We start from the raw sequence: 25,904 nt of genomic DNA, 5'->3' as shown, positions 1-25,904 counted from the left end.
GCTGTTTCAACAATCCAGGCAAAATGGTTTTGTGGCTCAGACCAGAGTGATGGTGACAGTGGTATGGTACGAGATACATTCTGAACGTGTGACCCACAGGGTTTGCTGAAGCTTTGGATGGGTAGTGTGGGGGACAGAGAGAGATCAAGAAGGATTCCGAGGTTTATGGCCTAGTTGTAGTTGCCACTGACTGAGACACACCTGTGGGAGGAGCAGGACGGGGGAAGCCCGGGGCGCAGTTTTGCACGTGCTGTACCTGCAGTGTCAAGGAGTGGTTAGATCTGGAGTAGGGAGGGAGGGTACAGGTGGGAGAAGGAGCCTGGGCTGGAGAGTTACATTTGGGAGTTTGTTAACGTATCTGTCGCGAAGAGACTGAACGAGATCACCACAAGACTGCCTTTAAACAGCAAAAAGGTGTCCACACCCTGCCTCCTGGAAAACTCTAGAGTTAAGATCATGGAGATGAGGAGGAGCCAGCCAGGATGCTGAGAAGGAAGGGGTGAAGGAGAAGGGCAACCAGGGGCTCATGGTGTCCTGCACCCTCGTGGAAAAACACCCTTTGAAGGAAGAGGGATTCATGATCAGTTTCAGCTGCTGCTGATTGGCTAGGTAGGCTGAAAGCAAGTTGCCCATTGGCTGTGGCAACTTGGAGGTCATGGGTGACCTTGACAAGAACAGCTGTGGTGGAGAGGGCAGGTGAAAGTCTGATTAACGTGGGCTTAAGAAAGAAGGGGAAGAATTGGAAAACATTGAATGAAGACAACTCTTTCTGAAGTTTGCTGCAAAGGGGAGAGGAGAAATAGATCTGTAGTTAGAAGTGGAAATGGGGCCAAGAGAATGGTTCTGTGCATTTGTTTTTAAAGATGGGAAAAATAAGAGTTGTTTGCATGCTGGTGAGAATGAGCCACAGGAATGAGAGGAAGAACTGATGGTGCAGGAAGGAGAAAAGAGGCTTGCTGGAGCGGTGTCTATGGACAGGTGAGGGGGTCTGGGATCCAGTGCCCAGAGGAAGGCCAGTTCTGCAGGAGGAAGGAGGGCAGGGCTCATGCCCACAGATGTTGGAAGGTGGGAGAAGTGGTGTGGGGGAGAGTGGAAATGATCTTCTATTTTCTCACTGAAATAGGAAGCATTTGTTAAGGAGATAAACACATATTACTTAAGGACAAGGAAATAAGGAAAGAAAGAAAACTTAAATATGCATGAAGTTTCACTTGGCAACATCACTTCCAAAGTTTTTTCTTAAGGAAATGATTAAAGAACTTTGCCAGGATGTTCGCTGGCACGATTATTTGCAACAGCAAGAAGTTACAAACAATCTAAGAGGCTCACAGTAGCAGATTGGTTATATTTAACCAATTTATTAATCTGTGCCGACTTTCAAGTGTATACATTGATATTGAAAGCTATCGAGCATACATTTAGTATAAAGTTTCCATGTGTTTTAGAAATATGTATTTATTTGTCGATGTCAGTCTATATGTATCTACGTGTTTAAAACTGGTAGTCCATGCCAAATTGGATTATGGATCGCCGATACTTTTATTGATTATATTTCCTGATTTTTCTGTAATAAGCAGAATGAGAAGCTTGTAATGAGAAAATAACAACATAAGAACCTGCTCAATGTTCCTTTGCCATGTGGCACCTTTAGATTTTTTTGGTGACTCTTAAGAGGTCCGAGGTCTCTTAGCCTGGGTCCCTCCACATCATGCAGTAGCCTCTTGCCTGATAGAACTCAGATGTTGCCTATACAATCCTGCCGTGATTATGTCAGCAAGTCCCCCTCAGTCTATGCCTGTAAGATGCTGGTTGACATCTGTAGTGGCGGAGAGGGAGCTGTCCAAGGCTTGCACCAGCCTGCTGCTAACACGGGTGCGTATATCTGGCCTCTTTGTTCTGAGACTTGCTTGAATTGTGACACACCACCTGGTTTGAATCGATAATGCCCACTGGCCTGATAGAAGAAACTACAAATAAAAATAATCGTATTACTTGGTGTGTATAATGGACATTGTCTCAGTAGTATATAAGGTGGGTTTAAAAGCAAATTTGGAGACTTACGCACTTTTATTGATCTGTTGTATGTAATTTAAGTTTTAAAAGTGTTCTGCCTATGACATAGCTTGAAGACAAGCCTTAGCCATCCCTCTTTTAGCCAGATTGCTGTTCTAAGCCCCTTCTAGAAAGGGATTCTGGTGCTGCCCCCTTCCAAACAGGGTATCCTGAGTGTTCTTTAGAAGGCTGTCTGCCTTGTGTCTGAAAGGTGCCACCTACCTTTGAAACAGCTGCTCCACAGTTGGAATTTCCAGCCCCAAGGTGGCATTTCTCTGATCCACTTGCAACTTAATGCACTATGAATGTTTGGATTACACACTGGATAACTTTGGAGGTTAAAATTGATTCACGCAGATAGGTGACTGAATAAGCGACAGAAACATGACCTAGAATAATCTCATGGTTTGATGTTGTGTTAACTTGTTTCATAATCTGTTTAACAGCAAACTTGATACTTCCTGAATGTGCCAACCATAACATGCCCTTTTCTGTTCAAAGGGAGAAAAAGAAAAACCATGTTTTTCTCCTCACTCATAATCAAGGAAATTATTGAACAGAGAAAGTCTGGTTGTCCTCAGTAATACACTTTCTTGCGCTTTCCTTTTCATTCTGTGCTCTTTTCCTGTCGTCTTGTGTGTGGCTGGAGCAAAGGTAACTCTGTAGTTGGGATGGTGGCATTTTAGCTCAAGTTTATTATTTTAAATACACCTGCCTGACTCTGACCAGAGATCAAAATAAGCATCTCCAAGAATGGGACAGATTGACATTGTGTCCTTTGATGTGGCATACTGAGAGAAACACAGCCCCACTTCCATGATAATTTCTGCCAAAATGCAAATAGCACTGACCATAAGGAAACATGATAGAAATCCAACTGGAGGGAGATTCTACTAAATAACTGGTGTGAAATCCTCAAAAATTTAGAGGTCATCATGACAAGGACAGATTGAAGAATCGTTCCAGATTGAATAATACGAAAGAGACATCAAAAGTGAATGCATGTATGGCTGAAAAATTGTGCTCTACACTGGAGTTTGACACAACATTGTAAAATGATTATAAATCAATAAAAAAAAGAAAGGAAAAAAAAGTGAATGTGACACATTATCCTGAATTGGAACGAGAAACAGAAGAAAAAGAATTGGGGGTACATATTAGAACAAAGGTGAAATGTGAGTGGGATGAACAGATTACATAGTGATACTATATAAATCTAACTTCCTGCTTTTGGTGGCTGAATTGTGGGTATCATGCAGAAGGGTGCCCTTGTCTTTTAGTAAATTCACATTGACACTTCTGGTGGGACTGGGGCTTCCTGTCTGCAACTTTTCAATTGTTTCAAGAAAATAGACTAGCTAGCTAGACAGATGGTAGAGAAAGATAGATACGTAGATAATAATAAAGCAAAAGTGTCTGTAGCAAATATCTGTATCTATGGATAGCTATTATATTATGTCTAAGATATAGAAAGATAACATCTATCTATTTAGATCTGTATTATATATGTATATCCCTTGCCTGGGCCCCTGCAGGCCTGCTGAATTGCATATGGGCCGGGGCCGGGGTGTTGATGGTGCACAGCCAGCCAGCACATCACCCTCTGAGCAAGTCCTCTCAGTTCCAGGAGCTTTGGGGTAGGTCTGGGAAGGATGCAGTTCTGCTTCTTGTCCTGGCTTCTCTCACATTCCAAGTCCAGTGCCTGCTGTCTTCTCTCCCTTGCTACTTCCTAGGGTGTAAATACCTGACAGTGATTCAGCAAAGCTTTCCAGACTGTTTCTTGAAACGCTAATATGTTCTCAGAAAACAAACGGCAACAAGAACAAATAGTCCGTTTGGTTCTGAGTTGAAAAAGTCTACATAATGCTTCATGTAGCCGCTCCTTCCTGGACATTTATAAAATGGATTCGTTTCTAAATGGCTTACAGATGGCTGCATTTTGTGTCATTCAGTATGTTGCAAACATTTTTGGCCATGGAACGCTTTCCCTCCCACTTAACATCTATCACATAACAGCCAGTGACCGTGTGTTTCTCCAGGTACTTGGTCCCAAAGGCTGTGTGAACCACTGAGGATGCTGATGGGAAAGGTGTGAAAGCAGCCGGGCCTCAGGCTCAGTCTGTTTGTTATTCTTGCAGCTCTGCCTTCTTGTGTGTGTCAGTTTCTCTGTAGGGGGACTTCCGTCACCAGATTTGAAGATGCTGTAAGCAGCGACTGGGTCTAATCCTTCCGCCTTCACAGACAGGCAAAGAACATATTGTACCCATCCTGCTCAGACTGCTCCTGAACCAACCACCAGATCCAGGGAAATGGGATTGCTTAGCTTGGACCCGCCGGGGCTCACCCATTCATACACGGTGGCTACACAGTGGGGACGGGGTGGGATGGATGTTGGGGGCGGAGGTATCAGGATGTCCTCCACAAGGTGGAACTTAAGCCAGCAGAGGCCTGGGGCTGTTGCAGTTGGCCTGGGTAAGCCTCTCCCCACAAAAGGCTCCCGAGATGATCACCAGCATTTCAGGCAGTTCCACACCTGGTTAGCCTGTCCTGGGGTGAGGAAGGGGTCCTCTGAGTGTTGACGGCAGGGGCAGAGGCACTGGCTGACCCACTGAGGGAGGATAACAAGGCCAGTGAATTGAGTTGCCTTTTCCATTTTTTTTCTTTTCTTCTTTTCTTCGCATGCTTTCCCACAGTTGGATTTTTCTTTTTCTTTAGCCACACCCAGCAAGCCCGGGTCTCCAGGAGCACAGCTACAATCAGGACACTTCTGAAAAGAAGACTGAACACAGATTGCTCGCCAGTTCCCCCACTGGAGGCTGAATTCCAAAGGTGGTTTTTCTTTAAGCCTTCATCTCAACCTTTTGCCTCCTAATTTTGAAGTAAAATCCTTCTCAAGGCAGATCCTCACAAAGTGCTAAGAACTGAGCAATGTGTCATTATTACACTTGCAGTAATTCCCAAAGAGCATCAGTGAATTCAGATATTTGTAAGTAACTTTGCCTGGGTCAGCTGGGCTACAGCCAAGAAGTTGCCAATACTCATCCAGGCTTGAGTTTGATCTCATGCAAACAAAGAACAGAAATCAACATGGGTCGGATTTTCCCTCCTTCCCAGGAAATAGTCCATGTTAATGCCACAAGCGCTGTGCTTTCAGAGGACCACAGCTGGCTTTTGAAGATGGACCATCACCCTGGGTGGGTGAGAGACAGGTCCTAGGGCTCAGCCTGCTCACTGTAGGGAGCCTTGGAAAGTGCCCAGGCCTGTCCCAGAGCAGGTGCCTGGTTAAACACTTGCTCTTCTTCCTTCTGTTCCTGCCCCTGCTTCTTTTCCTTCCCCTAAATACTGCCCCAGAGGAAAAGACCCAAGAAATTACCAAAAATTAATGTCACAAGTTACTCCTACAGCTACTCTGGTTGCCATTCTTGAAGTTATCAGCCCCTTGTTATTAAGTTACTGTCTAATTCATTTGATAAATTACTATGTGATGAGGTGTGTTAGATCAAACACATACACACACACACACACACACACACACACACTCTCAATGTGAGGACTTTATTGGTTCAATTCAAAATAGTGACACCAGCTGAGAGACTTAGGCCTCCTACCATCAAGTACTTGCTACTCTTTTAATCCAACCCTAGTAATGACTTGGATTTAAAATTTTTTAGGGTCACTTTGGGATACAAGTGACCCCTTAAGCCTATTTCTTGTCGAATAGCTGCCTCAGAGAAGAGTCAGAGCCTTGAGGCACAAGACTCCTCAAGGCCATCTCAGATGTGTGAGTCTCCTCTGGTCCCAGAGTTACTTCTGCAGTGACCAGCCAGTTCAGCAGGTGAAAATCACAGGCTCATAGCGTCTCAGGGTAGGAGCTGGTCTTAAGTGTTCCATCTTCTATTCTAAGCTACAATTTCCCTGCCAAGGGGTAAGCTGGCCTCCCCTCCACTGGCCCCTGCTGGGCATTGTCTCCGTGATTCTTACCTTCTTTATCTTCACATGTATCCTTCTAAAAATTTCAGCATCACAAGAAACATATCGAAGGAATCTCCAATCCTTGAACCCACAAGAGTTTAACTAAGAGTTCTCGTGTTTTCCAAGTCTTCTCTTCTCCAGGGTAACCATCTCCAAACATTTAAACCATCCTTCTGAAATGACTGCCAGCTGTTGCAGCTTCTCGGCCCTCCTCTCTCTCCGCCAGCCTCTCTCTAAAGTTCTTAGTCCCACCTCCTCACCCCCAATAACCAGCATCACAAATGAAGCACATCAAACAGGCAGCCCATCCTAAGTGTGTGCTCTGCGTCTCCAGCGTAAGCAGAACACTTTTAGGAAATCAAACATATACCTTCTTTTCAGCTTTTTGAATTATCAGGGCAAGGATTTCCCTACCTGATCGGCCCCAGGACTCCCAAAAGGATTGTTAAAACCAAACCTGTGAAGAATGAATGAAAATGGAAGATGCTCTGTATGCCCTTGAGGGGAACACGATGAGGAGTTTTCTACTGATCTCCTGATGACTCCTCTTCATTGGGCAAGATAATCAAAAGGATTGGCTCCTATTTCAATTTGCTTCCATAGGATTTGGAAGGTAAGTACCTGAAAGAAAATTTCAATGTTCTTATGTATATTTTTTGGCTGCAGGGAATAGAAAACCTACTGGTTGCATCAACTTTAGGATATTGTCGAATGCAGGTCGCTGTAACTGGGTGCATCAAAAGGCCTGTGCTTTTGTTTGGCTTTTTTTTTTTTTTTCTCTTCTTTTCCACTCAAGGTTAGAATCTGTAACTCTGCCTCCAGAATTCTGCTTGGCACTTTCCCACCACTGTGTTCAAGACTGAAGGTTCTGAAAATGTTGGGCCACCCCCAGACTTCCCCTCCCGTCTCAGGCGGGGAAGCAAGAGGAAGTGAGTTTCTGGCACAGGGAGGTGGGATGGTCACGACCAGGCAAAGCGTCTGCTTCGATTTGTTTAGAATGTTTCAAAATACAGTTTTACTTCATTATAAAAATTAATACATAATTATTAAGAAAGTTTGGAAAATAGAAGAAAAAAATTCCCCAATGCTGCTGCCCAAAGTCTTTTCTCAACACGTTAACACTGTTCTTATCATACAGAGTGTGATTTTTCTTTCTTTTCCCCACTTTTAACATATGATTATTTTAAAGCTCTATGGTTTTTGAAATATATTTATCGTTTTGAAATGTAAACCAAAGGAGGCAGCTTAGAACAGTGGAAAGAGGGCTGGCTCAGGCGTGAAGGGACTGTGCTCGTGACCCAGGTTCTGGCGCTTGTCTGTCACAGTATTTCTGTTTCTTCCAAATGAAGAAGTGTGTTTCCTTAGTTCTACCATTTCCAAGCCTTCAGGATCATGAGAGCTGTACCTCTGAGACACACAAGCCACACTCTTCAGATACTGATTCAACACAGCAGGTCCAGACCCCAAAGACAAGCAGACAAGTGGACTGGAAGGCAGCACCATGTGAAACTGGATGCCTGATATGGACCGATGTAAGCTATAAAATGTAATGTGTATTGTATGACATTCATATAATACCAGTTCTTCCTATTTTTCAATGGAAGCCAGAAATCTGGATTTTCATGTGAAATTGTTTGCTTTTTAAACCTGGACACATAATTTTAAAAAAAAATACTACAGAGGCCAAACAAAACACGTCTGCTGAATGCCAGTCTGCAACTCTGGCTAAGCCAGCAGCCAACCTGATCAACAGTAGTAGATAACAGGGGGTACAGAGCAGGGGCTGGGAAGAGCTGCTTACAAGACGTTTTGGCTTTACAGCAACTGGATTATTCCAGTCCATCTAAAACATCAAATGCTTATATCAACAGTGAATAAATGTAGGATTTTATCACCTCTCGCTTTTTACAGCGACGGTGTAACTACTTCCCATTGCTGATTCCGGAACACCCTTGCGTGTGAGCTGAGCTGGGATGTGCTCTCTTGAATAAGCGTGTACTGTATCGGAAATAACTAAGTTGGGAGCCTGGTGCCCACAACTCCTTTCGTGTACGCGTTTCTCCTGATCATGATTTCTATGGTTCAAAATCAAGTTCTGTTTCTTTTGCCTAAATCACTCCATTTAAGCACAAAGTGGAAACGAAAATGAAGAAGACAGGCGTTCCCTGAGTGAGAACTGCCACCTCAAGCGGTTTTGTCTCTTCTCTCCCTGTGTCATATCTTTAATCTCTTCTTTTCAGAGAAAGAATGATCAACATCACCAGACACTGCGGGTCTTTGCCCTCAGCAATTCTGAGTCTTACTTGCTGAAAGAGGATTTAACAGCTTTGAACTTTTTATGTGATTTTTGCCTTCGACACAGTTGTTGTTAGAGTTCTACAAAAGCGACAGCGCCCTGCAAGAACGCCGGGTTTCTAAATGATTCATCTCCTCGCAGACCTTGACATTCGGTCCAGGTGTAGGAATCAACAGTGAATAGCCCTCGGGTCCCATCCTCGGGTCTTGGAAAGGCTTCAGTGAAATTCTGTAGCAAAAGCTCAGGCGCTTCCCCTGAGTTTCTCTTTGTTCTGCTAACTTTTTATCCTTGAAAAGCAAAGGGATTTCCTTTGGGGATTAAGCAGAGGAAACAACCTAATAAGATAGCGGCTGTATTTCGTTAGAATTACAAGATGCAAAAGTATTTCTGAAGTCAACTCAACAAGAAGCCCTTTGGCCCAGTCGCGGCGGGGTCCCCCTGTGTATTCAGCAGAGAGCTCCCCGAGTCCTTACCCCACTGACGTGCTTCTCCTTCTCTGTCCTCCTGGCCCCTGGAGTATCTTGGACAAACAGTAATGGTTTCTTGAGTAAGGCAGAGTGGCGTCTCATCTGAATGTGATACATACCAAATTTTTTTTTCTTTTCAAGAGCTTTTACATGTGTCATCTTGCTAACACGAAATCATTTTGAAGTAAATATTTAGAAGTGGATAGATGCCATTCTCATCCTGCCAGCTCCTGGTTTTGTGTCACTTTTGGAACAGAGGTAGAAGAATGAGACGGGTGATTAATTTTCTTAATGAGAGCTCTTAGAAACTACTGTTCACAGAATGAGACGGGAGGAAAGAATTTCCTGGTCACAGACTTCAGACTTGTCCCAGGCACACGTCTGCTTCCAAACCAGGAGTCTGCAGAAGGATTAGGGCATGGCAGTAAAAAGAACTGTGTCAAAGCAGCTCCATAAAAGCCAGCCTGACGTTCCATCTCCTGTCAACACCACGCTAGATTAAAAGTGCATACTGAGCTGCTATTCAAGAGCCACTAAAAGAAAACTCTCAAAATAAACAGTAACATAAATCACATTTCCATTAGATTTCTCCAATTTTCACATTCTGACTTATGGCTGATACTTACTTTAAAAATGTTCAATGGTAACCTAAATGACCAAATTTTAAGTTAACCATGTTTTTATTAACTCCTTTTGAAGCAAAAACAAGTTTTTTTTTTCTTCTGGTTAATGATTCACTTAAAAATGTTCAAAACACCAACAGTTTTTCACATTTCCTTATACAGGTTTGTTGTATTTTCCTTTTACTTGTTTTGATCACTTTTTACATTTTTAGGGAGATGCTTGGTTTGTACTTTTATTGTTTTGGCAGTATCCCATCTAATTTGACATATTGCATTTCTATTTGTATTTTAAAATATTCTTCAGTACATTTTGGCCCTCTGGCCAGAATATTATTTAGTTGAGTTTTTTTTTTTTTTTTCATACTTTCTGTGTGATTGAGTATTTTATTTTGTTATTTCTAATTTTTTGATTTATTTTCTGGATATATAGAATGCAGAGTTTAACTTAAACTGTGTGGTACAGAATATGGTCAATTTTTACCTAAAATACACTTGGGCACAAAACCAAGCTTGCTTGTATTTCCATGTAGTTTCTGGCACATAGGTTAAATCTGCCTTATTAATTTTATATCACTTTATGTCGTGTGGATTAATTAAATTCTACTTCCGAACTGTTGATATTCCTAATTATATATTATATATTGCATTTCTGCCGATTTTTCCTATTCATATACTTTTTGCTTTATCAGTTTAGAAGTTTTAGATGACTGAGCTGTTTTTCTTTACTGCTTTTGTTGTGAAATCTACCTTATTATGAGAATCTCAAATCAGAGTCTTTATCTTTAATAGGAACATGCCTGAGATTTGACTCAAAAGAAAAGGCAAGATTCTGATAAGATTTTGCAAAGAAAAAAGTAGTTAAACACACCCTCTCCACCCCTATCAACCTCTGCCTCTTGGCAAGCCAGTGACCTATTTTCCTAGTAAGACCAGGCTACCATTGTGTTATCTGGCTGAGTCATAGTTGGGGCTTATGGAAGACAGAAAACCTGGCAGTTACGCTGTGTTCCTAGATTCAGTGTACATTCATAAATCCTCTGGTGCATGAAGTCTAAGACCTCATGACTTGCTGGAGCAAAATGTTGGGCACGCCATCAGGGAAAATGAAGCATATAGTGTATTGATGTAATTCGACTTAAATATCTACTATAGACCCATCTGTTTTTATCATTAAATTTGCTCATGAGTTGAGCATAATTATTTGTCAGTAACCTCCAAATACTCTTTTTTTTTTTTTTTTCCTCAGCAGTCCAATATTTCTACCCAGGGACAGTATATCTTCTAATCCTCTTGTGTGCTCAGGACACTCAAGATGGCTGTTCTGTTGCTCTTTGTACATCCCCTGGTCAGCCAGCCCCTGCTTTATCCACAGCCCACTCACGTGAAGGTGCTTGCTTCCGGCCCGGCTAGTGAGTGTTCTAGTCCTTAGGCCAGAATGGCTCCACCTGCAGTTTATTAAAGGGCACTAGCTGCCCTCGTGATGGTCGTTAACCTGAGAGGCTGAGGGAGATGCCCCAGCTGCTGGTTTCCCTGGTAACTGATGAGCCCGCCTTACGGCAGTTGCCCTATAAATGGGCACTCCCCTCCCCCACCCCGGCCCAAGGCGCGAAGATGGCTGCCGCGTCCTGCGCGCGGCTCCACACCGCGCGAGTGTCACTCCAGGACGTCGCGGTTTGGGCAGGTAAGACCCCTTGTGCGGTAAACCACTGATGTGTCCGTTGCTGTCTCCGAGCTCCTCCTTCAGACTCAAGGCTGGGCAAGTCCAGGCCTTGCAGGCCTTCGGGGTGCAGCCCAACCATTGGCAAGCCGGCCAAGAGGCCGAGGAGACTCCCGTGAGCACCAAGGTGTCGGGAAACGCGGACAGGACTGGAGCATTCCAGGGAGCTCCTGGCTGTCCACTGGCTTGTGGGGCCTGAAAGCCGTGGGGGGAGTCCCAGGGCTGCGTCCTCTAGCACGTGGGCCCTGGGCCAGCTGGCTGCCAGAGAGATGTCTTTCTCTTCTGTTATGTTGAAATATCCTGTTAACCTCAGTCTTTTTTCCAGTTTAAGGTAGCAGCCTGGCACTCACAGCACAGGGATGGCTGGTGAATACAGACAAAACCCAAGGTCCTGGATTGTTTACAAAATACAGGCATACCCCAGACCCACCACCCCTGAACAATTACAGGGACAGACTTGTGAATTGGACGTGGCCGGTTACCCAGAAGGGTTTGGTTGGGGCCTTTGGCAACAGCAAAGTAATGAGTACCCTTGGGCCTCTGGTCCCAGCTATGGAAGGGGACAGAGTGACGATATAGTGTGAGGGAACAACAGCTCTATGCAGCCTGTAGTGCCTGAGGACAGGTGGAAGTCCTTACAAAAGGCCAACCTGAATTAGTCCAGCAATGCAAAAAAAACCCCACACTTTACTGGCCGTGAAGTTCAGGGAATGGGGCTATGAAAATGACACACGCAAGCATTTCCACCTACCTTACAACCATACTGCCCCCAGGCTGATGGAAAGGATGAGGGGGCTACTTAGCGATTCAGATGGAAATGTGCTCTCTCAACACAGGGATGGGGGGCTGATTCAAGCCCTATGAGTTGTAACTGAGCACCCCAGGCACAGTGGTCCCAGTGTCTCTGCCAGGTTAACCCAGAGGCAACTAGTCAAAACACAATCTGAGTTCAACTGTTGACCCCTGAAGGACAGTTGCCAGCTATTGGTCAGAACAATGACCATGTTTCCCCTTGCCACAGGCTCTACCCTCAGAGAAACACGTTATAAAGCGGCCCTGGGACTGGCAGGTAAGTCCCCGGTGGTTTGGGTTTGCTGCCCCATGGGGAAGAGGATTAGAAAAGGACTAGTAGGTTCCACGTCTTAGGTACCCGGCCCCACCTAAGACTGCTAAAGTAGTTAATCCAGACCCGTAAGGGTGGAGAAAGGCACCATTGTGTTAACCTTGGGCTCTGTTGTTCTGGGCCTCTCCAGTATTTGGCACCAGCTATGGGGACTAAGGGTGGACAGGCAGAACGGTACTGCAGGCCAGGATGAACCCCAGGCAGGGGCAGTATTAGTGCAGAACCCTGTTACTGCTTGTAGTTTGCTTAATGGCCATGATCTTCTGGTACCGTGCCTGTCGGACACCTTCCATGTCATCCCTAGTCTGAGCGGGAGGGGTCTGTTCACCGACTGGGCAACAGCAGTGGCCTCGCTGTGGAATGAGTTTGATTGCCGGGCCTGCAGCGAGATGCTGTTGTCATCCTCCTCTGGCTTCAGTCCATGAGAAATTGACCTGATAAGTGCCTGGCTCCAAAGTTTGCCCACCTTTTGGACTCTTGTTACCCCTTAACTGCTGTTGTCTGATTGCGTTTGTGGCACTTGGTTGCTGTGTGCCTGTTCATCCCTGACCCCAGAGACATCGTGGGGGAGGGGCAGGCCAAGGTGGCAAGAGCCGTACAGGGTGCACGGGGTGGAGTGTGTGCTCAGGCCACTCGAGGTGGCTGCTCTTTTACTCTTTGTACATCCCTGCCTAACCTACAGCCCACTCACGTGAACGTGCTTGCCCCCGGCCCCAGCTCGTGATTGATCTAATCCTTAGACCAGAACGGCTCCACCTGCTCGTTTATTAAAGGGAAACGGCTGCCTTCGTGGTGCTCATTAACCTGAGGGGCCGAGAGACGTGCCCCAGCTGCTGGTTTCCCTGGAAGCTGATGGGAGCCGCCTCCTCCCGCCGGTAGCAAAGATGGCTACCATGTCCTGTCTGCCATATACGGTGGGGTGTCACTCCCGGACCTCTTGGTTTGGATGTGTAAGATTCCCTGGCCAATAAACCATTGACATCCCTGCTGACTCCAGGTTCTTTCTTCAGTCTTGAGGCTGGGCAACTACAAAGCTTGCAGGCCTGTGAGGTGCAGTCTAACACCCCTTAAATGCATAGAAACCATCTCGGAAAACAACGGACTCCAAGTTTGCTCCACTCATGAATGAAGTGATAATGAGGCTCTGGACTGCCTTATCTTTTACCTAAAAGGCAGTAAGCAAATAGTGAAAGGCCAGGATAGTATGAGTTCCAGGGAAGCCTTTGTCTTAATGACACTTGGTTCACATTCCAGACCTTTCTCCCACTTCCTGTTTTCGCCCTGCCTTTTATTTCAGGTAATTATGGCATTTGTATTCTCAGGCTGAGTTCCTCTGGGGTTACTCAGTGGCCAACTTTTGGCCTGAATCGTGAAGTTTTCTGTGTATGGAAGGCAAGTTTCTGTTATATATTCTTTCCGTTGAAATTTAAAAATGAAGTACTAACTTTGGATTAAATCTCACATTTTCATTTGTTGCCACTTAACATTGGTCCCTGTATCTTTTCCACAATTACAGTTAATCCTGTTTGGAAATGCAACTCAGGGAAACAAAATGATAAATAGCAAAACAGCTGTTGAGCACTTAACTCTGACAGCTACTGTGCTAATTTCATAAACAAATTCACATTACGTTCACCTTTTACAATTAAGGGAACTAAGCTTTGTAAGTGCCTTTCCTAAAGAAAAAGCAAAGCCAGAATTTTCACGCGGGTCTTCCAGGCTTCAAGCACTGTGCTGCAAATAATAGGTGAGAGCCGTGCCCGCTGAGCACCAAGTATCAATCATCTCAATTTTTGTACATTCTGTTTCTTCCAGTCCACTCAGCCCAGTTTTAACTGCTTTTGGCTGTAAGAGAATTGGAAAACAATGTTTTAAAAACACTTGAATAAATAAAAATTCTCATTTAGTCAATACCTATGTGGACATAGAATGTCACCTGCTATTTCAGTAAACAAGGGATGTTGTGGCTGTTGAGTCATCAGCCGCCGCACCCACCCACCCGACGGTGCACCCTGAGGGGAATTCAGGGTGGAGTTAAAACAGGTTACCCACCGCCACCAAGCCATCTGCCTCTGCAGCCCACCCCAGTGGCACACCCAGAATGGAACTCAGGATGGAGGAAACAGATACCGGCCCTATTTAAGGTGCACATCAAAGGAATAATTTCAATAAGCCCAGACTTCTTCCCATGCATATACATGCATATGCATCTTCCTGTACATAGAAAAGTGCAAAGTTCATTAACTCGATGTCTGGTTTTCTTTAACAGTAATCTTTTGATGTTCTGACTACCTGTTTGTTTTTTTTTCTTTTTTCTTTTCAAAAACTCCCGTATATCACGGCTCCTGCCTTACCTCTTCAGAAGCAACCCCTCAGAGCTATCTGAGAGTTTATGTCCTAGGCTTAAGTCCTCAGTAAGTCCATTGAATAAAACATAATTCTCAACTTTCAGGTTTTGCATGTTTTTTTTTTTTTTCAGTCGACAGTTTTGGCGACCAACTAAGGGACCCAGAGCAGACTTCTCTCCTTCACCTGGACTCTACGAGGATCTGAAATCTGGTACCAGCAGGGGCCTCTGGTCCCCGTCCTACTCTTCAGAGTCCAGATGAATTTGGGTGAGTCTCCCTCGATTCTCGGATCTCTCATTACTGGCTGATGATCCTAAGTTTTACTTGGTGGTTTTACACTCTTCTCTGGAGTAGATTATCCTTGAAACTTGGTTTTAAGGAGAAGTACCTCGGTTATCCTCAGTTGAAAGACACTGGGAAGATTTTTGCTCAGTTTAGACACAGTGGTTTTATTCTCAGTTGAAAGACTGGGAAGACTTTGCTCTGCTGAAAGACACTGAGTAGGACTGGACTGAGTAATTAGGTGGGAGTCTGGCCTGTGGTTTTTTCCCCTTGAATTGGCTACTTTAGTAGCTTGTAGAAATAAACGTGAAGATACCTCATGAGAGCTTTCAGCTCTGAAGAAGGGGCTTCTTTTTTCTGGCCGGCAGTGACTTTCAGGCAACTGAGGAGCTTGTGGGAGTGGTGGAGGCATGCCCTCATACTGTGCAGCTGCCCTGTAGGGAAACCTGACTGTAATTAAAACTTGCTCAGCCAGGGCCATGCGTACTCAGTGGCCACCTCTAGACCTGAGCACCCATGGTGGTCTTAGGCTGCAGAGGGAGAAACCAGGACATTTAAGAGCAGACACGACTCTTTAGTAAAAATTAGACTTAAGCTCACAAACAGCACAGTAGCCCAGCACACAGTCATCACCAGCGATTTTATCTCGACAGACCCACCTCGGGATGGGGAGCAAAGCTTTCAAAATGAAAGAAAAAGGAACGACAGGTTGTCAGCCTCCAACTAATACCCCAGCCAGACTTCTGTACGTACAAAACTTGTACTTACAAGTATTTACGTAATGGGGAATTAAAGAAAATATCACCCTGAAAATGACTAAGATGGGGCTTTTTTACTGCGTATGCAGTTAAGTTAGAGAAAGCCAGCCTGATAAAACATCGTTTCAGGATTTTGATCTTCAACACTTGGCAGCCAGTCGAATAGACTGGGGTTCTGAGCAGTCTTTTGTCTGTGCCAGCTCACAGGGGCTTTTGTCGTTTTAACTTTCATTGCATCTGCCTGTAAAACGAAGGCCTCAGACGATTTTGGGGAGTAAACTTTCTGGGTCTTGTTTAGGCAGCATTCTTCTTATGGGAACACCTCTTGCATCTTGTTGTCTTGAGACACTATTAAGACACCTTGTCAATGGCCAGATGATGGATCCTTTAAATAGGAGTAACTTCTAAATTGGTAAATTTTTAGACAGCTCTCATTATAAACAGCTGTTTGATTGGTACCTATGGGGGGAAAAACACATTAAAAGGTGGAAAAAAGTATAGAAGAAATACATAGAATGGTTAACCTAAGAATTCCCTTAATTTAAAACAGACAGAAATACAGTTTGGGAAGCCTTATTTGTGGTCTCTGCTTCCCCTCAAAGGGTCTTACAGATGCTAATGGAAACATTTGGATAATTAATTTTAATTAGATTGATTAAAAGGGAAGGAAGAAAAAACTGAAGGACAGTCTAGAGACTTCTTCCCAACAAGGTGGAAATTTTAACAGGATTTGTCCCAAACGGATAAAGAAATCTTTAGATGGTCATTAAGACATGAGATAAAATGGATGTTAATGGGATTAAGACAAGGATTTGAAACAACGTTACCTAAGGTTGGATGGGCCAAAGGGACCCCCTTTTGGTCCCCAGCATTAAAGGGCTCCAAACAAGTTTGCTCTATTTACCTCAGTTAAAAAAAAAAATTATATATATATAAATTAAAGACTGGAAGAAAATTACCCTGAGATACCTGACCAACAATTAATCAAGTTGAAAGATAGATAAAAGGGCTTGAGTCCCTTGGCTCAACCCCTCACTAAGGACCCCAGAGCCTTCTGTTTAGAAGTAGATAATACTTCAATAAAAAAAAATACATATACAACAAATAATAAATTTTGAAAAGAATATGAAAACAAATATATGTATGTTCATGTATGATTGTGCTGTACACCAGAAATTGACACAACATTGTAAACTGACTATACTTCAATAAATAAATAAATAAATATATATATATATATATATACACACACACACACACACACACAAAATAAAAATAAAAATAAATAAAATGGTCAGGGAGCAAAAAGCCTTTTAGGACTCCTTGTAAGACCAAGGCTTGTTGATTGGATCCTAACAGAAACTAAAGCTAAAGGTACGAAAGTTGATAGAACTGAGATGAAAGTTTATAAAAATTGGTATATTTAAACAGGCTTTATATGAGATGGTTACATCTCTTCTGCCTAATTGCATTGTTTGATGGACATTATGTCTCACTGGGAATGCTTTCCCAGCTTGGTATTGTTACCGGAAAACGGGAAATAAGAATTACCTCTGTCCTTAGTCACCCGAAGAAAAAGAATTTTTGACAAGAGACAAAAAGCATGATATAAGCAAGATTTTTATTAGTGACGTTAAAAAAAAAAAACAGTGAAAGATAGTCCACTCCCGAGAATTGGGAGCTGCCAGTCCAAGAGAGGAAAAATGACACCGTTCCCTCATTGTTCCTATTTTTATATCCTGGTTTTGTGATTGATTGATTGATTGACAACTCAGGTTCTGTGTGCTCTGGTTGATTGACAGCTCAGGTTCCTTGTGCTCTAGATTGTTCCCTTCCCCTTCCTCCCCCCTGCCCAGTGCTCATTTTTATCTAAACTACCTAACATTCCCCGCTCTAGTCATAGGACCCCAAATCTTTGGGACATAGAGGGTGACGACCGCTCTAGCTACTTCCTGCTGATCTGGGGTGATGATGGGGTCCCAGACTAGCTGGCTGTCACTGGGCAGGTGGTGAGTGAAGGGTCGGTGTCCATCGAGGGGCTTGTATAAAAGCTGTCTTGGCTGGTTGATTACCTTGTTGTATAGCCATTTGAAGTTTGACTCAGAGTGTCCCTTGAGAAGCAGTCGCAGATTGCTAAGAGGTTCACAAGAATATGTGGCTCCCATCAGTGAGCCAGATCTCATCATGGTTTTTCAGGGATTGGTCAGTGAGATCTGTTCTAGCTCCTAGAGAAATGGATAGTCTCATGACATAGGTAGAAGGGAAGAGACTCGTCTGGTGATGGTAATAGTGTAGCAGGATTGAGTGTCCCACGGACAGAGACAGTAGTATCTGGGTTTTCCAAAAATAATGCCTGATATTTAAGAAGCTGAGCATCTGAGAGCCAGAAATGTCCCTTGCCTTTTAAAAGATCAGAAACTTGGTGGTTAGCTTATGCTTGTATAGCGGCCCCCACAGTTAGGTTAGAAGCTTCCTCCAGGAGTGTGGAGGGGGCTCCCAACACTCTTAGGCAGGAAGGGCAGCCTCGGGCAGTGGGATCTAGCTGCTTGGAGAGGTGTCCCAGGGGCTGTTGGGTGAGGACCCCCAAGGCTATTCCTCCTCTCTCGTGAACATAGAACTGGAAGGGCCTTGTGGGATCTGGAAGCCCCAAGGCCAGGGATCTTACTAGGAGAGTTTTTAATTCTTCCATTGCTTCCTGTTGGGAAAGACCCCACTGGAGGGGTACTGAGTCATCCTTACCCTTTAAACTGTCATATAGAGGTTGGGCTATAGACCCATAGTTAGGGATCCAAAGCCTACAGTAACCTGTTAGTGCAAGTAATGCCCTGAGCTGTTTTTGAGTAATGGGATTAGGGAGTTGTAAGATTTCTTGAATTCTTTCAGGGGAAAAGCTACAGTTTCCAGGAGTCAGAACAACTCCTAGATAAGTTACCTCTTGCTTGACCATTTTGGCCTTAGACCTGGAAACTTTATATCCCCACTCGGCCAAGAAGTCAAGAGTTTGGATTGCATGTTGGATGAGCCTATTCTTGAGTAAGGGAGCAGATAAGTAGGTCATCTACATGTTGGGGAGTAGTCCCTTTTAAAGCTGTAAGTCCTGTAAATCTTGGGCCAGAGCTTGCCCAAAGAGGTGAGAACTATCTCTAACCCCTGTGGTAGCACTGTCCAGGTTAGCTGGCGCTGACACCCACTGGGTGAGTCCCACTGAAAGGCTAATAAGTATTGGGACTGGAGACTAAGCGGTACCCAGGAGAAAGCATGTTTAGGTCTAAGGTGGGGCACCACTGGGCTCCTGGAGGTATGTCTGCAGTAACACATCGGGGGTTGGAACCACGGGATGAAGAGGCACTTACAGCCTCGTTTATGATTTTTAAATTTTGGACTAGTCTGTAGGTCCCATCCTTCTTAATGACCAGAAGGATAGGTGTGTTGTAGGGTCTAGAGGAAAGGGTCTGGAGAAGGAAGTTAGGACAGAGTAAGTGGCCCCAGTATCCAAAAGGAAAGTTATTGTCCCACCTGCCACATCCATTTGTCCCCGCGGCTGCAGCCCAGGGATGGAGATCTCTTGCATTGGGGCTGACTGGAGGGGGCTGCTTTAGTCCCGGACAACCATCTGCAGGTCGCAGGCTGGTTCTCCGCCACGGGCCGTTTGGCTTGAGGGACAGAGGGCCACCCAGTGACCTTGCTTGTTACACCAAAAGCAGGCAGATCTTGGAGGTTTGTCCTTACGGGGACATTTGTTGGCCCACGGCCAGGTCAGCGGCAGATGTTGTGTTGATCGTCAGGCTTGTCTCGTGCTGCTGGGGGCCGAGGACTTAGGGACGGTGGCTGCTCATCTGGGCAGGCCTGGCCTCTTTCCTTCTTTCCTTCTCCTGAGCCTTGGTCTCTTGTACCTGATCTCAATTAAAAAAAAAAAAAAAACAAAACAAAACCTGTGGCAGCAACGGTTAGTATTTATCAAGAGTTACTCTGGGTTCCTGGATTGCCTTTTGGAGTTTTTGTCTTATATCAGGGGCAGATTGGGTGAGAAATTTATCCTTTAAATGAGAGGTATATGGTAGGGAGAGCAGGGGAGGATGTACGTTTAAGGGAGTCCCCCTCTCAAGGAGGTGTTGGAGACAGCAGGTTGCTGATAGCAACCATGGCCAAGATGGCTATTTTGCATTTCTTTAGGAGATTATTGCTGTCCCTCAGCAAATAAAAGATCTGAATATATGGTATTTTAGACCATTTGCCTTGTGTATTGTAGAGGAGATTAAGCTGGAGCAAGGTGCTTGAATTTATGCTCCTATTTATGGGCCATGCTTTTGGCTAAGATGTAGCCCAGGGGAGTCCCAGCAGGGATCAACTGTTGGCTTTCCATCTACAGGGCAGGACTCTGGTGGAAGCGGGGGCTTCAGAGCTCAGCGTCCCGAGGTGAAGCCCACAGGCTGTAGTCTGAAGTGTCAGTCTTCTGCCTTAGCCAAGAGTACCCTGAAGCCATGGACCAAAGAGAGTCTGGCGTCCCCAGGTCATTGGTCTGCAGAAGGAGGACCTGGTGTCCTGGCCTCCTCTCTGGATGGGGAAAGCGGCCACAGTCTTACCATGAGCTGAGTGTCTCCGCAGTCCAAGGAAATAGTCAGTTTTAACCCCGTGGGTGATTGGTGATCCGGGAGCAGGAGAGCTGCCTAACTGGGACAGCCGGAGAAAGGGGACAAAAATTGAGGAGGGAGTTAGGGGTAGAGGGCCCCTATGGAAGCTCCTGCATGGGGAAGGCAGCAGGAGAGGAGAACTTGAGCTAGAACTCCAGCAGCTCAGTTTTCTAAGGCAGAGATGTTTTCTTGCCTGAGCAAGTGTCCCCGGAGGGACATGAAGCCAGAAAGGAGTCAGAGACATTGCAGCCCATGGTTACTGTCCACGGTGGTGTTTTCTAGAAAAGGCCACCAGGGACAGTGTTACTCAAGCCATGTACGAAAGCCGTGGCCAAATACTTGCTGGCCCGTGAATAAGAGTAATAATACAGTTACGAGAGTCCCCAGGGCACCACAGGTTGAAACAGTGGCACCAGGGGCGAGGCCCAGCCGCACTGGGAAACTGGGAGTTCTCTTTTAGGTCAGAGAGTGAGTAAGTCATAGCTCAGAGGAGGGCACCCCTGTTGGAGCCATAGGACCTTGCAGTGACCAGTGGGACAAAGAGAGTCAGAGATTGAACAAGGGTGTTTTTCAGAGAACTCGATAGCAGAAGTCAGAAAGCAGAAGCAAGGACCCCCAGCCGAGGATAGAGACCAGTATGTAAAGGTGTGAGTGATAAAGTAATCGGTACACAGGCCTGGCCCCGGGTCTTGAGTCAGCTGTCTACCTCACAGTGTCATCTTCTCCTCTTCCTGGTTTTCAGGCGGTCAGCGGTCTTCTCTATAGGCCAGTCCAGCGTAAGGGCCAGAAGTGACGCGTTTACCGTGGTTCTGGAGTAAGCCTGGTTAGCTGCCCCTGGAGCTCCGTGGCGGGCGGGGCTGGCGGGGGGAGGCGGCGCGCGGCCCCAGACGGGCCGCTGGCTGCTTGGCTGGCCCAGGGCCGCTGGGAGCCCCGCACCCTGTCCTCGCTCCAGCCTCCACAGCCCGGCCCCAGGAGCCTGTGCTCCGCTGGCCTCGGGGAGGGAGAGGGAGATGGAGGAGGAAAGATTAGGTTGAAGCGCGCAATCCCAGTCATGGCACCGAAATCAGTGTTACCGGGAAAAGGGAAGTAAGAATTACTACCTCGGTTCTTAGTCACCTGAAAATAAAAATAATTTTTCAAAAAGTGTGATATAAGCAAGATTTTTATTAGTGAATTAAAAAAAAACAGTGAAAGATAGTTCACTCCTGAGGATTGGGAGCGAGCCAATCCAGGAGAGGAAAAATGGCGCCATTCCCTCATTTTTCCTGTTTTTTATCCTGGTTTTGTGATTGATTGATTGATTGACAACTCGGGTTCCCTGCGCCCTGGTTAGCTGACAGCTCAGGTTCCTTGTGTTCTGGATGGTTCATTTCCCTTTCCTTTCCCCCTGCCCAGTGTTCATTTCTATCTAAACTCCCTAACAGTATTATAAGACGGGACATTTGGATCTGCTCCTCAGGAAAGAATAATTAAATATACTAAAGGAAACTAATAGGGTTACCTGAGCCTGTACAATATAAATTAAAAACTGGAAGCTAATATTCAGGGCTAATAAAAAACAAATACTAGAACCTTTGCTCTGGGTCTAACCTGTGCACTCAGAAAGAGGGCCTTTGTTGGATGTCTTGTGTAAGCTTTGAAGGCTTGGTGACTTAAACCCTGAAGCTCTAGAGAGGAGGGTATAGCTCAATTAATAGAGTGCCTGCTTAGCATGCATGAGGTCCTGGGTTCAATCCCCTGTACCTCCTTTTTTAAAAAAATAAAGGAAATAAACCTAATTACCTCCCCCCCAACAACAACAATCAAACAACAACAAAAAAATTAAAAAAAAAAAACAAAACCCTGAAGCTCTAGAACGTGGAACTTTTGAATTTCAGTTTAGTTGGAAATCTTCTCACTGATATAAAAAATAAAGAAAATGTAGTTGGGCAAATCAATCTTTTAATTATCATTTAGGCAGCAGACCAGTTCTTTGATGAATTAAAAGCAACTATCTTTGTCTTGCAAATCTCTACAAATCAGAAATCTAAATATAGTCCACAATGACCTGAGACTGAGCCTAATTAGTTCAATCGGAATCTGAAATAGAGGGGAAAAAAAGGGGGGACATGGCCCTTTTAAACTCAAAACTCAGGTGGAGAAACTCCCTCACCTAAAATCTAATTCCTAACTTCCTTAAAGTGTTCAGTAAAGGCCAGATGAAATTCTTGTCTTTTCCACAAAGAGTTAAAGCCTTAGTCATTTGAGCAAATAAATTAAATTTATTCCAACAGTTATTTATAAGCTGATAAGTTTATATTGTATATCTGATTCATATCTAAGTGTTAAAGTTATGGGATCTCTAGTTGTGTCTATTTATATGTCTATGTGTATATTATATATATGACTCTACCTCCAGAAAATATTATCAAAATTATGTTTATAAAAGATCTCTATTTAATTGACTTAGAAGTAAGCACTTACAAATTAAATATTTTTAAATATAAAAGAAACTGGCCAGGATGAATTTCAAGTTCATGTGCTCTAAGAAATACTCAATATTAAGTTAATATCTGGCATTAAAGCTAGCTTAAGCTTGTGGTTTACTGAAGGTCAGTAAGTTCATGTTATTCCTGTTGCAGAGTTTGTCAACAAGAAAGGAAGTGGGTATATTTTCATGTTTTATAAAAGTAAATGACGGGTTTTCAGGTGGACGCTTCAGGAATGATTACTTTTAGGTATGTTATCTAAAATAGTTTCTCCAGACTTTTGGTAACTTGAGTTTTGCTGAGTTAAATGAAGGGACTTCACTGTATGTCCATTTCATTTCAAATAAGATAAAATGCTGGAACATTAATTGCTAAACAGGTCTGAATTCACCTACCTTTGTTGCCTTACAAGAGGGAAACTAAAGATGTTTGGGTTTATTAGACACGTACCAAAATGAGGAAGGAAAGTATGCTATGACATGTTGTAAGTTTCTCGAGGGTTATTCCAATCAGGAAATGCTGGAACCAACAGTTCATAATCACTTGTTGCTTGTTGGTTTTCACTAGAGATGATTAAAGTTTTTAAGAGTTAAGATTATAATATGTAATTAAAGCTACTCAAAATAATAGAGGAGACATTTCAATATGCAAGGAAAATAGGATGTGTGTTTTCAGCAAAAGAAGGTATGAGGAATGAAAATAGATATTTTTTAAGCAGAAAGAGTGATTTTTTTGTTGTTGTTGTTTGGTCCTAGTTGGTTGTTTCTGAGTTGAAAAATAAGGGACAAACTAATATGGATACAGAAAGGTTTATGGAAAGGGAGCCCCCTGATAAAGGAGTTTTGTGCACGGTCAGGCTGGGATTAGATGAAATTTAATCAGGTAAATTGATTTTGTTATTAAAAATAAACTGGTGCAGGACTGGATTCAGTTCCTTCTCTGTTAAGAGAACAAAGTTTTCTTGGAATACTGCTTTTGATTCTTTCTTTACATTTAAGTGATCTGTATTTGCTTTTGAAGTCTTTTTTCACTTTAAGTGAGTAAGTATTGTTTCACAGTGACCTATGATCCTGTCTGACTAAGTGTTTGGAAACCTTTTTGCTATTTTCGACAAACTTTCCAAATATCAAATTCTAACTGAAGTTCTTTTGACCTTCAGCTAACTCTGGGATGCTTCAAAGGAACCCTGAGGCATCTCAGAGGAATATTAGACTAGTGAGGTTTGTTTCACTTGTTCAAGTACTTGAAGTGTTGTCAAGCGATTGGAGATAAATGTTCGATTATATGGTATGGGTAAATGTCATTAATACAGATATTCCAAAATTTATATGGAATTCCTAAACCTCTGATATGTCCTAGTATGTTATCAGTCATAATTCTGGTTATTATCTTAAAATGTTGTACGACACAAATATCGAAGTTTCTTGTCAGTGGCATTGTCATCAGATCTTTGTGCCATTTGAAGTCTTTTGGTATTTACAAACGATCATGGTTTTACTCTGATGCTTTTATGAAATGAAGATCTTCATGAAGATTCATAAAAAGGACTTTATGACATTTTAAGTTTGATAGCTTATATCACACCACTGACCTAGGTTAGAAATGACAAAACTCTAATGAAAAAAATCTGATGACTTCATCCAGATCAACAGGAATTAATTCCATGGGTCTGAATGAAGTGATAAATGTGATAATTTTATGACTTTTTTTTTTTTTCTGAAATATGTTGGCTGTTAATCTTTGTTTTCCAGAAAACCTTTTCTCTTAATTATGACCTACAACAAATTGATGATCTATGCCTTTATAAATGAAGATGAAACATTTATCTTTTCCTCTCTCCCTGATCCTTCCAGAATCTGGCTTCTCTGGCTGGCTCTCCTGTGGACTTGATGGCTTATTGTGATCAGATTATAACCCGTTATACTGGTCATTGTTTCAATTTGCTGTTGTTTTCAAATTATTTATGCCTTGTGTCTCTCCTCTGTACTATGACTTAACGCTACTAGCTCTGTTACTTAAATCCTGTCTATCTTGTAAGATTGTCGCATTACCCAGTGTGTAACTAGGCCTCTGACAGAATTAATGCTGGCTAAAAGTCTTGAGGCAACTGATCATATATATAACTCTACACAGAATACTAGTAATCGTGCAACCCTAAATATGGGAAGAAGCAACAAAGGAAAACATTTCCTGGATCGTAACTGACTGGTAAGACAGTCGATCTGGAGAATTTTAGATTATCAGTAGGGCCTAATCAAAAAGAATCAGCACAGTGAGTGGCCTGTCAACAGAATCTTCACCTGATCTAGGAGTGAGCCTTCCTAGTGCTGTGGGACACAGTTGGTCATGAAATGCCTCCAAATGTTGGTTGAATTTATGACCAAGAGGAAGTGGCATAGATAAAGAATGCTGTCTGCTATTTCAGTAAACAAAGGATGTTGTGGCCATCAAGCCAAAAGCCACTGCAGCGGCCCCCGACAGTACCCCAAGGAGATTCAGGATGGAAAAAAAGAGGATACTGGCCCTAGATGAGGTGCACATCAAAGGAATGATTTTAGTAAGCTCAGACTCTTGCATCTTCCCATACATAGAAAAGTGCTAGATTCATTAACTTGATGTCTGGTTTTCTTTAACAGTAATCTTTTGATGTTCTGACAACCTGTTTTTGTTTTTCTTTCAAAAACTCCTATGTATCCTGGCTCCTGTCTTACCTCTTCAGAAACAGTCCCTCAGAGCTGAAAGTTTGTGGGCTTAAGTCCTCAGTAAGTCTGCTGAATGAAACATTATTCTCAGCTTTTAGGTTGTGCATTTTTTTTTTCAGTTCACACCTATCTGCTGAGCTCCTCCTATGAATGAGGCACTGTGCTAGGTGGGGAGTCTAATGACAGAGCTGGCTTTTTGAGAAGGTCAGCTCACAGTGGAAGAGGTAGAATGGAACTGTGTTGCAGTCTGTGTCGTACCAAAGATACGCAGGGAGTGGATGGAGGGCACCATTTCATAAGGGTGGTTAGGAAGAGCACCTTGGGAAAGGCAACATGTGAGCAGGGCTGGAATGTTATGAGGGATCCCTGGGGACAGAGTTCCAGGCAGAGGAAATGGCAAGTACAGATGCCCTCAGGTGGGAGCGGTTTTGCTTCTTCAGGGAAGCAAAGAGGCCACTGTGGCCA

General features: G+C 43.8%; 1 long non-coding RNA gene across 39 annotated transcripts in view; it reads left to right on the top strand.

Moving 5' to 3' along the window:
* LOC105067004 (uncharacterized) overlaps positions 1–25,904 on the top strand; it is a 78,689-nt gene that overhangs the window by 40,306 nt on the left and 12,479 nt on the right. For 18 of the 39 annotated variants that reach the window (XR_012510775.1, XR_012510770.1, XR_012510758.1 and 15 more), the window contains 3 exons: positions 4,768–4,881; positions 6,406–13,642; positions 14,730–14,865. This is a non-coding gene — a long non-coding RNA (uncharacterized LOC105067004). The remainder of the gene's footprint in view (positions 1–4,767; positions 4,882–6,405; positions 13,643–14,729; positions 14,866–25,904) is intronic. The other 21 variants (XR_012510778.1, XR_012510774.1, XR_012510771.1 and 18 more) reach the window with 21 other exon arrangements.

The sequence above is a fragment of the Camelus bactrianus genome, chromosome 12 (assembly GCF_048773025.1).
Source record: "Camelus bactrianus isolate YW-2024 breed Bactrian camel chromosome 12, ASM4877302v1, whole genome shotgun sequence".
In the NCBI taxonomy this organism is placed as follows: Eukaryota; Metazoa; Chordata; class Mammalia; order Artiodactyla; family Camelidae; genus Camelus; species Camelus bactrianus.
This window is presented reverse-complemented; position numbering and strand designations above follow the sequence as displayed.